The following is a 10771-nucleotide window of genomic DNA, read 5'->3' as shown; positions in this document are numbered from 1 at the left end:
GATTTCCAATTTAAATTAATTGGGTCTCTTTCTTTCTCTAATGGTTGGTTAGATAGGGGAGATTAGGAGGTTGGGTGTATTGGATGCTTAGGACTGGCCAACAACTAAAAACTAACCAATTTTACACAGGTGGAGACCGTGGAGTTGTTTTGACCTTATTAGGTGAGCTTTGTTTTCATCAAAGGAACTCTTTGGATTCTACTGTGTTCATCTTTGTAATTTCCAAATCTCCAACAATGTGATGTAGTTTTTGGGTAAAGGGCAACACCATTGCTTTTGCTGCTCCGAAGTGTGTGTGCCTGCTTTTGGATTTTGCTTCTAGATCACCTAATCTGATACTTACTTTGCTTTTTTTTTTCCTTCTTCTTTTTTGTTGCATGATGCTGGAATTAAGAGTTTATGCTTCTCATGAGAAAAATAGTGGGCTCCTACATCCCTTCAATCTTAAGATTAAGGTATTTACTTTCGGTTTTGGTTAATTTTGGTATATTGACCTGGTTTATAATGATTAACACAGCTGAAATTTGAGATGTTTTTCACTGTAGGACTCCTCTATGTGAACTACCTTCTGTTTGCCAAACTCATCTCATACAATATTGGTGATGTAACCAACTCTTGACCATGAGCTCCTAATCCTCTATCCATTTATGCTTTTAAACTCTAATTTGAATATTTATTCAAATCAGCTTCTCGATGACAATTGTGTACAAATTTACCAGAATTACATAGCATTTTATCGGCATTCAACTTTTTTTTTTTCAACAGTCTAATTTCAAACAGGCTCAATTAACAGACATGTTTTCACCAACGGATTGAGGATCCATGTATTGGAGGAACAAAGTACATACAGTACTGTAGAAATGATCAATGAAACAGGGTAGTTTGTATTCATGATTGAGGAGGTAATGGAAATTAGTGACTGAAATTTCAAGATAAATGTAGTTTGCAATTCACGCCACTGAAAGTAGGGCCTCTTTCTTAATTTGTAGTGTTTCACGTGGCATGCAAGAGTGAGTATGAATATATGATTCTTAGCTTCCAAGATAGTTAATAATAATAACTACGAAGGAAAGAAATTGATTTTGAAATGTGGGAATTTTTAAAAATACAAATTATAGAGTAGACTAAGATGGGTTGCCTTCTTATTCTATCAACAATTATTTAGGAAAATAATTAATTAGAACTCCATCATAATTTGTTGAACTGTTGTCATCACCGTTCATTCTGCATTAAAAACTTTCAATTCGCATCCATCAATTGATTAATTAGGTTCCATCAATATCATTCCTTTTAAGTATACAAGTAAAGTAACATAAATTTTCTGAATAAAGTGATGAAATTTGCTAAATTAAAGTTCGTTTGGCTCATTAATTTTAATCATGCTTATATTTAATAAGAGAAAAATTCAATCACCGTCCCCAAACTATGCTGCCAAGGCCAATTTGATACCCGAACTCTCAAAAGTATCAATGTGATACCCAAAGACCTATTTTGATATCAACGTGATACTTCCGTCCAAAATTCCTAACAGCTCCGTCTGTTTGCTGATGTGGCAAGGGTAAAATTGTCTTTCTCAACTAATAATTATAAAAAAAAATTAAAAAAGAAAAAAAGAAAAAAATGAGATCGAGCTCTGTCTCTCTCTCTTCCTTTGCCAATCTGATCCTCTCTCCTTTCTATCACAATTGGTTATTTTTCTGGGAATGGATTTGTGGGTTTACAAAGAGCAGCCGAAATGGAGAAATTTTTTTTTAATCGAAAGCGTTGGTGGCTTATGAAGAACAGTCGGAGCAGCGGGGATCGTCGCCGGTGTCGGCGACAAGGAGGAGGCTCTGATGTCCGGCGCAACCAACTGGGAGATTGGTTTTCAACTCCATCTCCACCTCCGTCGTCGTCCCCACCAAGCTCAGCCACCTCTTCTCCTCCTTATCCTCCTCCACCACTCCCACCAGTAAGCCCCGCCATAGCTGCAGCTTCCCAACCCCAAACGGCGCCGTGACGCCGCGCCATGGGCTGCCGCAGCTCGACCTGGAGCTTCTCTCCCTCAAGAGCTCCGAGTCCTACACCTCCCTCAAGGACCTCCTCCCCTCCTCCTCAATCCATTTTGAAAGATTTGTACTATTTTTCTTTGTTAACATTGAAGAGAAGCAGCCTTGATGGTGGCGGTGGCCGTGCGTTCATCGACGGCTTGGGTAAAGATTAGATTTTTTTTTTTGTGGTAAATTCTGGGTGTGTGATATTGAGGATCGTTGATGTTATGGTTATTGGGTTTGTGATTGTGATTGGGTGTGTTCACATTGAAGAGAAGCAGAACGGCGAGCTTGTGGAGGGAGGACCAGCCGCCGGGAGGCTCGGAGAAGGCGGCAGAGACAAGATCGAAGACAAGGTAGAGAAGATCGTTCTCTGGAACATGGAGAGTGCTTGGAGCCTTGGACGCAAAAAGAAGAGCTTGATCGTTAAAAGTGGAGGAACAAATGCAAGAGGAAGGAAAAGAGAGACTAAAAATAACATAAAAGCATGACAGGAAGGTGATACACCAGACAAGGAAAAGAGAGAGAGTGTGCAAGCATGCGAAAAAGAAATTGTAAACAAAGAAAAAGGGAAAATGTGGCAGACAATGGGGAAGATGTGGGGAGAAGAAAAAGGAGGGAATAACTATAAAAATAAAAAAAAAACAAGAAAGATGATCAAATTGATAAAAAGAGATGATGAGTAGTTCGGCATTGACAAAAGTCAGAGACTTAAACAAAGCAAAAAGCAAAAGCAAAAGCAAGAGAGGAACATCATAGTCTGGACAATGAGAAGAGAGAGAGAGAGAGAGAGTTGGCAAGCATGGGAAGAAGATTGATGTTGGAGAGAAGATAGTAGTCTGATGCCGAGAGAAGCAGATTACAGAAAGTGAGTTTGGCATTTAATATCTCAAAGGATGAGGAAATGAGGAGGAGAAGAAGATTTTAAAGAAGCACATGAACATGGGAGCTTGGTTGACCGGTTCGTTGGTTGGGCGCTGCCATTGCTTAGCAATTTCACCGTGATTAGATTTGATCGAGCTATCGAATTGTATTGGCTTGTATTGTACTATTGATGATTAAAATCATTAAATTGGGGTGGGTGGCTGGTGGCTGATGACGATTTCAGGTAAGTAAGGAAATGTGGTGGCGGAGCTTGCGGCGGAAGTTGCGGCAGTTTGGCTAGAGGAAAATCCCAGAAGAAGAAGAAGAGAAAGAACAAAAAGAAATGAAAAGAAGAAGAAGAAGAAGAAGAAGAGAAAGAACAAAAAGAAATGAAAAGAAGAAGAAGAAGAAGAAGAAAGAGAAGAGAAAGAAGAAAAAGAAATGAAAAGGAAAAAAATGAATTAAAAAAGGGTAAATTGGTCATTTTACATTTTTTTTGGGGCCTACGTACTTGCCACGTCAGCAAACAGACGGTCCCGTTAGGAATTTTTAACGGAAGTATCACGTTGATGTCAAAATACATGTTTGGGTATCACATTGATACTTTTGAGAGTTCGGGTATCAAATTGGCCTTGGCAGCATAGTTTGGGGACGGTGACTGAATTTTTCTCATTTAATAATATTCCCGATGTAGAATAGCTACATTTGTTTTATTCGGAGAGATGAGAAATGTGAGAGTTGAATTCTTACTATTATTGGCTAGCTAGTGTGCAGGACATGACGCCTTTAATGTCATTCCTGTCTTCCTCCGATTTACCACAGACATGTTGCTCTCGATCAATAATGTGTTCTATTCTATTAGTGATCATAGAAGTTTTACCTTATTAATTTGGTTAACTTTTGAATCTTAATTATGATCATAATAATGCTACATATCATAATACCAAATTGTTGTTCCTCATGTATCATGTATATTGCAATTTATAATCGTAGACATTGAACAAGACTTGAGGTATAGGTCAGGTGGGGAACCCTATTACCTAATAAGGTCCAAAAAAGTGGATGAGTTATCACCATTCATATCACAGAGTTGGTGCGCAGACTTTTGACCTCGATCATGGATTGATTGGAATTCTGCCTACTTATTCTCTGCTGGTTAGGGAGTTCTGCATATATCATACACGATCGATGTGGCATTTCCCATTCATCAGTATACTTGGGTTTAAAGGAATGCAAAATGATATCAGCTAGGCTTTCCAATTTGCTTCTTCTGGTGAACTGTCTACGTTTTTGGTAACCTTCCAACTGAAAGAGAGGAGAAATATTTATAGCATAAGTGATTACTATGGCCTATCAGTCTTGAGTTATGTAACAAAGTTAATCGATCCACACTATCTACAAACGATCATACATCTCCCTAAAATGCTAAGAAAAGTAATTGATTGCATTCCTATCTAAATTCTAAAACTTTAAATTATGAAGCCTAAATTAGTTTATGAGTGGTTCTATTCAGACCTCTCTTTATTTTTGAAAATTTTAAAATTCTAATTTACCCTTATCATTGAAAAAAAAAAAAACTCTCAAAGCTCCTAATCCAGTAAGATCTCGACGGCGATCTTTCCTCCACCGCTCTTAACATCGCTGTCAAAACAAATTACAATATGTAGATAGATGAGTGGTGGAGAAAATTGAAGGTATTTCAAATCAAAAGCATAATTCTTGTTCATAATTACTTTGCTTAGATAGAAATATATCAAATACTTTCAATGGGGTTATGTTTGTGATGTTAAGATAATGAGAAAATGATGGGTCATAACCAAATGCGATAGAAACAAATCAAATCATGATTAAAGCAAATGAACATATAGATAATGAGAACCTTCATGACCAAACGCCAGTTAAACCCAGCAACCCCAGTGTGGTTCATAACCAAGTGATCTTCAACCTTGATCTTCTGCTTAAAATTTTCTCAATGACATCTTCAGGAATTCACCATCATTATCGATCATAACATGAAATTAGAGACGGTGTTGGACATTGGGATGGGGTTATTGGTGGAGATTAGAGGTGTGAAGTGGGGAAAAGGAGGTATAGAGGGAAAATATATTATGGGCAAAATTAAAAATTTGGTCATCAAAAATATCAAAGGAGGTCTAAAGAGCAAATAAGGTCTTACTATAACCACTCTTACTTTATTCTTGGTCTATCTATTAAAAAAAAAAAAAAAAAACTAGCGACGCTTATGTACACACAAAAAAGTAACACTATTATTTACTTTTTGTACCTCTCTATATTTTTGAAAATTTTAAAATCATAATTTACCCTTATCATTGAAAAAACAAAAAAACACTCTCAAAGTTCCAAATCCAGTAAGATCTCGACGGCGATCTCTCCTCTACCGCTCTTAACATCGCTGTCAAAACAACTTATAATATATAGATAGATGAGTGGTGGAGAAAATTGAAGGTATTTCAAGTCGAAGGCATGATTCTTGTTCATAATTACTTTGCTTAGATAAAAACATATCAAATACTTCCAATGGGGTTATGTTTGTGATGTTAAGATAATGAGAAAATGATGGATCATAACTAAATGCTGATTGAAACAAATCAAATCATGATTAAAGCAAATGAATGTATAGATAATGAGAACCTTCATAGCCAAACGCCGGTTAAACCCAGCAACCCCAATGTGGTTCATAACCAAGTGATCTTCAACCTTGATCTTCTGCTTAAAATTTACCCATTGACATCTTCAAGAATTCACCATCATTATTGATCATAACGTGAAATTAGAGACGATGTTGGAGATTGGGATGGGGTCATTGGTGGAGATTAGCGGTGTGAAGTGGGGAAGAGGAGGTATAGAGATAACAAATATTATGGGCAAAATTAGAAATTTGGTCATCAAAAATGTCAAAGGATGTCTAAAGAACAAATAGGGAGATCTGACTAGAACCACTCTTAGTTTATTCTTGGTCTATCTGAAAAAAAAAAAAATACATACCCAAAAAAAAGTAACGCTACTATTAATAGCTAAAATATATAGCAAGCGGCTCTATAGTTTAGGGTTTAGTGGTTATGCAACTATTTAAGATTTCTTTTATTCTTTCTATGAACGACAAAAAGCATAATAATTATAAAAAAAAACACCCTAGCTAATAGGGATTCAACTGTATATAAACTCTACAATAATTGAAACCTGGCCTAGACTTTCCTACAGAAATCATTGCTTAAGTTGAACAATCTTAATTAGTTAATTAATCACGAACACACATTGTAGGCATTTAGGTGTTACTAATTTCATTATTTTTGTGATTCCATTTCATTTTCATAGAGCTGTTTCATCCACCAAACAATAATTCACACTTTCATAATTTCATTGTGTTCGTGTATATATGGGTTGTCATTTTTTTCTTTTTGGTCGGAATGTGGGTTGTCGATCACTTGCAAACAGCAAGACAAATTCTTTTCAGCCCTATATTGAGCACTGATTCTTCAATAATAGAACCTCTGCAACTCATATTATTATCATCAAATGATTAATGTTGTGCATGCAAATGAAGAAGATAGAGAAATAAATTAATTGGTTCGACCTGCTATAAACTCACAAGCATTCTGGCTTGGAAACCTATCAAACTCTAGTTGATCGAGTTTTATCTATTATCCCGTACGACCGTCATGAGTTAAGGAGGTCCAACCTTGAACCATTGAAAATGCCTATCTTCCTAGATTGGTTGAGTTTTAATTCACTAGTTTGATAGAGTTTTAATAAACTAGTTTTGAAACTCACAAACCCAAGTTTTACAAAGAAATCAGGTAGAACATTATTTTGACTCGATCCCATTGTTTTCTTGTTGTAACATTATCCACGTATTAGTGGAAACCGCACCACTTGAAATGTATTGTGGATTACGTAGGTTATTGTTGGAACCTATCCATACCAAACAACTTGCCTAATATATTTCAAAGTATCCAAAAATAATTGGAGAAAATCTATTTTAATATATGGTTTATCTTAATCAAGACAGGAGGTTAGAGCATGCTAATTAGTTCGAACTTTCGTGTCAATGGGTTAAGTCAACTGTTTCGAAGTTACACCACATTGATGTCACGGACAGAACAATATAGTAGCTAGGGAGATTTAGATCTACCAAACAACATATATTTGTCTCATACATGAAAGATAAGAAGCCACATTTCTTACTCGATTGATTTTGTTAGAAGACACTTGTCGTAATGATAACCAACTCGTCTCGTCATGAGTTACCATTAATGAGTGCTAATATTCCTGAAATTGAAATCAAGCCATGCAATGATCACTAAATTTAATAGTTGAGAATTTGCACAAAGTTGCAAAGTGATAAAAGAGCCATGCCAATCGCTTGTGTGGCTTTTAGGAATTCAAATGGGGCCAAGTAGCAACTAGTTCTGTGTAAGCTTGTAGCTGTATGTCTCACTGCATATGGGGAGCTACATGCTCTTGGACCTGGAATATCTGACATGGAATAGACTTGACCTATATATCCATATCCGAAAAAAAATAAAGGAATCGCTCATTTCTTTTAAATAATGTTATAATTTAAACGGTGTAATGTGACGTGATCAACAATGAAAACGTATACTTGCACCGCTGATCATCCATAATTCTGGCCACGAACCAATTGCATGTAACCATGAAATACATGTTTCTTGCTACTCATAGAAATTATATTAAGAAATGAGCAGAGATTTCTTAATATTATGATTGTTAGAGGAATAAATAGGTTTGAGGTAGAAGTTATGGCACATATGGGCTCATTTTGAAGATGTCTGAGTAGTCCAACATTGTCTCCATATCATGATAAAGGCTCTCAAATAATGAAATTTGAGACACCCAAACTTTGTCTTTATGTTTCTCGCTACTTTCTGTATTAACTTCGAGACGTCCTATCAAGTTAGTTATTTGGGCCTGTTGTAGGAATCAATTTGGACTTATACGCCCATCCATACCGCAACCACCCCGTTGGGCCCCTTTTGTCTGAAGATTGACTGGGCCTAGCCTATCATTTGATGTTGTCCAAGTACAGAAACTATGTTAGTTGGGATCCTCCACATCATTGTGAGAGAGCTGGCGTAAATAGAACCGCCCTGAAATAATTATACTTCCAAAGTGGCATTAATAATCCAAATAAGTCGAAATTAAAAGCATGAAGAGTATACCTCGTCTGTCAATTGTAGATGCTAGAAATTGCCAACACACTACATGAATGGTGTGAATTATGGAATTAAAATCTTCTCTTATCTCACTTCTAATTCTAATTTAATTAAGGTTTAAATTATATGTTTGGATTGTGCAGGTAGTTTAATTAATATTGCTATTAGGATGGTAGCTTCGTAATAAATAAACAAGCGGAGACAAATGGATAAAGCAAGAATAATTCTTAAGTTCACCCTAACGAGCATATTCACCCCCATTATTGATTAAGATACTTTTACTTAATAAATTCATAATCCAACGGTCTATATCTTAACGAAGCCTTTAAAGATTAAAGATCATCTCTGTAAATTAAATCAATCGAATCATAAATAGTTTAATTATCTAATTGAATCAAACAAATGGATGGTTCTAACAACATTTCTTACTATTATGATAAACCGTCCATGTATTTCATATAAATGAATAACTAAAAGGTCTTCAATTTGATTGATTTTTTACATAGCTAATATTTGTATTACGTCAAACAACATGAATGGTCGGATTAGAAAATTATAAAGTTATTATGTCTGAATCGCAAGAGATGGTGAATATGCTCATTCACCTAAGGGGTGAACTTAAGAATTGTCCATAAATCAATATGGTTGATACGATTCATAGAGCTTTAGCGCTTTAATATATATAATTTGCGAAGATTTTAGCACTCGTTTCCCAAATACTAAACATAAAAAGTGAAGAAAAAAAAACGTATATATGAACAACATTTAATCTACAAATCAGCTTTATGAGTTAAAACATATCGTCCGAACTTGAAAAGAGTGTTTCTATTCAAACTTCTAAAATTGGCATTTGAGACCATTTTTGAACATTTCAAAATTCTATTTTGCCCTCTAAGTTAAAAAAAAAAAAATCTCATTCTTTTCCCATTTCTTCATTCAAGGCTGCGTGCACCTTTTCTAACCTCTCATTTCTTTCAACCCCATAAATATGAGGTGTTTCTTATTTGTAGTTTATATAAAATTATTTCTCTATAACCTAAAAATTAATTGAATTATTTTTTTGGCATGCTTGAATTCATATGGTATAGGATGATTGCTGGAAACTCTCTCTTCCTAAGTCCTAACACCTTATTCCTCTGCTCATTTTATTTAAATTATCAAACTCTAGTACAATCTCTCCAATCTAACCAACCCCCTTTTAAACCTATTAAATCATACCTGCAGCAAATGCAATCTGCATCTAAGCTATCTAATCAGAAAAGTCGATGTGTTTATTAAACAAAATGGAGGAGCCAATTCATTGTTTATTTTGATTGCAATTATATCTTTACCTAGTTAAAGAAATTAATCATTAAATCCCATTGTGTATTCCGATTCCCTTATTTTTCTTCAAGCTTGAAATTTTAAAAGAGAAGAGAGAGAGGAATAAGAGGAGCTGTAGAGAGAAAATAACAAATAACTAAATTGGAAGTTCTATAATAAAAAAATATTGAAGGAGGTCCAAATACTAATAGAGGAGATCTATAAACTATTAGAGCTCGATGTAAAACACATTTCGAGTAGTGACCTCACTGATCGAGCATATTCGAGCCTCTCTCTCTATATATATATATATATATAATAATTGAGCACAATTTGTTAATACGATTGCCATTTATGGACAATAGTACATTGGGAGGAACCCACAAATGACGTAGACAAAGCTCATACCTTCCAAAACAATAAGGACAAACTAATTATCCAATCTCCATTTTGACATTTTCTTCTTTCACGTGAGTCAATATACTTAACTCATTCAGTTTCTTACTATTCACTCTGACTTTGCTCAGCTGTACTTGCCGTAACATAGGACTCATGATTAAGGAGGCATAACAAGAATAATTGGACCATGCTTTTGTTTATGGAAAATGCTTAAGATTTCAAAATGTTATACTTAAAACCTATACCAAATGAGGTGGCATGTGCCATATGGATTAAGATTTAATAATTTCCCTCATGTTTTTTTTATTTAAAATAAAAATCAACAATTAAAATTTTTAACCTCTTTAGTCCTCCACAGTGAAGATGACCTGTCATAGCCATAACCATGAAATCAGGAATACAAAGGACAAAATTATAGACAGAATCTGATAAAACTGTCAAAGAATTGCAAATCATGCAAAGACACTTTACTATTCCTCCAGCCTCCAATCCAGCCAAGAATACTTGCTACATAGGCATCTTTTGCACCCTTCCTCAAGTGCCTTAATCAATAGTTGAATAATCGAAGGTCGATGCTTCTAATTTCTAAAGATGAGTGACATCTTAGTTAGATTACATGATTTGTTTCAGTTATGTTTAATTTTTTTTTCTCTTCTCAAAAAAAAAAAGTTTAAATTTTCAAGGCTGGGTATCTATAATCATCCACCTCTTTCTATACATCTGTGTTGTCAAAGGAATGCTTATTTCAAAAAAAAAAAATACATCTGTGAACTGTTAAATTTGTAGAGTTATAGATTGTTTTGTTTGATCATCATGTCTTCCTTTTAGATAAGGAAGTTATTTTAAATTATTTTTTTTACATTTTTAGGTTAATTGAAAATGAATATTATTAAATAGATAATATGCTACAAATTATTTAATTGAAGGTAATGACTGAACACATGCCACGTAGGATGCCACATCCTTTGGTATTAGCTTTTT

This window comes from Rosa chinensis, chromosome 7 (genome assembly GCF_002994745.2).
Source record: "Rosa chinensis cultivar Old Blush chromosome 7, RchiOBHm-V2, whole genome shotgun sequence".
NCBI lineage: Eukaryota > Viridiplantae > Streptophyta > Magnoliopsida > Rosales > Rosaceae > Rosa > Rosa chinensis.
The sequence above is the reverse complement of the archived record's forward strand: the minus strand, read 5'-3'. Positions refer to the sequence as shown.